The 2,030-nt window shown below is 44.0% G+C and overlaps 1 protein-coding gene across 1 annotated transcript in view; it reads left to right on the top strand.

Moving 5' to 3' along the window:
- Positions 1–278: 278 nt before the first annotated feature.
- The window catches only part of LOC101847720 (tRNA-splicing endonuclease subunit Sen34), a gene marked incomplete in the record, with an annotated part of 20,332 nt that continues 18,580 nt past the window's right edge, over positions 279–2,030 (top strand). Inside the window, 1 exon segment of the mRNA XM_013081991.2 lies at positions 279–407.

The raw sequence follows: 2,030 nt of genomic DNA, 5'->3' as shown, positions 1-2,030 counted from the left end.
GTGGAAGCAGCGTCACTATCGTCCTCCATTTTATTTTATAAATTGAAGCTAATACTACCTGTCTCCTGTTCTCTATGGCCAACTGATTTGTTCCTACCAGTTTAACCCTCCGGTACGCTCTTTGTTATCCTCACAATTATTGCAATTTAGTTTTTGTTTTCCGCTTTTATGTTAACCGTTTCGGGAGCGTTAGAATTTTTATTGATTCGTTTTCAGTGCAGGGTGTGTTGACTCAAAGTTTTATAGAACCTCCGAAGAAAAAAAAAGAGCAAGGGGAGAGCACTCCAACTTTGTTTTGAAAAGAGCAAAAATCAGCGGTGTATGCTCCGTTCTTGGTAAAGCGGTGCCTTGACTTTTTCCTGACATTTTACTCCAATTATTGGTTCAATTGGCTGAATTGTATTTAGGTATGCTTGTTTGTACTGTGTTTATATCCTAGGTTCTCTGCAAAGGTATTATTTTACTCATGGACCCGTCTCATACTCAGATCTGAAGTGACTGGTGAAGCACTTTTCTTGTTCATTTTTTTCATTTTATTTTGAATTGAAATCTGCTTTTTTTTGCCTACGACACGACCCTACGACTGTAGACATGAGGCGGATAGCAAGAGAATGGCAAGTAAACGCCATTGCCTGATATTCATAGTAACAGCCATCTTGTTTGGTGTCATTGAGGGATTCCTACTTTGTCTGTCATGGTGGCAACACGACCGCACTACAGACTACGGCAGCCTGCTGACTCAGAATAGGCTATATGTTCTTTGCAATTTGCAGAACTGTTCGCCTGTTCGGTTTGATTGTCTATTGGCCGTCGTGGCTGGATTGAACTTTGGTGGACCCACCGTGTTTATATTATTAATACGCACTAGGCAAACAACGGACTGTACAGTCATGGGTCCTAATCGACCGCTACGCGAATTAGTTCCTGGCGACGCGATATGGAGGGAGTGAGGGCTGCGAGACTGCCCCGAGGAACCAACGCGAGGCGGAGTGAGTGAGGGCTGCGAGACTTCCTCGAGGAACCGACGCGAGGCGGAGTGAGTGAGGGCTGCCAGAATACCAAGAGAGAGAGAGAGAGAGTGAAGGGGGACGAGACAAAATTGTAAACTGACCTGCATTATCATCACTCTTGAAAATCATCCGAATCGTTGAAAAGATCAAAGTCCGGGATATCAAATCCTCGGATTAGGACGTTTACCGCAGGAAGAGGTGCAGGGTTCTCACTATTAACATTAACTGATCCCAGCCGCTGTTTCTTTTGAGGGGGAGGCAGTGGAGTGAGACCAGAAGGGGCGGATGGACCAGCGCCAGCAGGTTCCCGATTTTCCTGATTATCAGCAGGTTCCCGACTTTCTTGATTAGATCTACATGTAGGCTTGTTTTTGCTCCTTAGAGCCAAGATGGCCTTCTCCTTTGAGTAGAGTAGTCCAACAGCTTTAAGAAATTCTAAGAAAGGCTGCTGCTTTCCGAATTTTCTTTTAAAAATAAATTCGGCAAAGTAGCCGCTTATTAAGCTCTTGGCAAAACTCTTTTTGCTTTTTTTTATGCAGTGCCACGTTGTTTCGATGTGGTTGGTGTGTGCACCAGTTTCGGGGTCCTTGAAATTCTTACTGTGATTTACAGTTTGGTGTTGGTACCCTAATGTTGCGATAGTGGAGTATCCCTTCCAGCAGTCAGAAATTACAACCGACCCTCTCCTAACGAGATTTCGCAACGGAGGGATCCACGTTTCCTGCTGATCGGCCCTCCACCCAGAGGAGGAAAAGGTTTACCGTAGTGTCACGTTCATTCACGATGAAATATAGTACGACATACTATATTATAAGATAAGTAAACAACATCCAGCATGCTCAAGGAGAGGAGCGTCACAGCGCAAAAGTGAGTTAGATCGGAAGTGCAATAAATCACATTAAGAGACTAAGACTGCTCTCGGTAAAACAACTAACATGAGAGATTTTTTCGCGCCATGTGAAGGGGACGATAAGACGATAAAAAAAATGAGGCAGAAAATGATGAGAAAAAATAAAGCGG

Source organism: Aplysia californica, unplaced genomic scaffold (genome assembly GCF_000002075.1).
Source record: "Aplysia californica isolate F4 #8 unplaced genomic scaffold, AplCal3.0 scaffold00154, whole genome shotgun sequence".
NCBI lineage: Eukaryota > Metazoa > Mollusca > Gastropoda > Aplysiida > Aplysiidae > Aplysia > Aplysia californica.
This window is presented reverse-complemented; position numbering and strand designations above follow the sequence as displayed.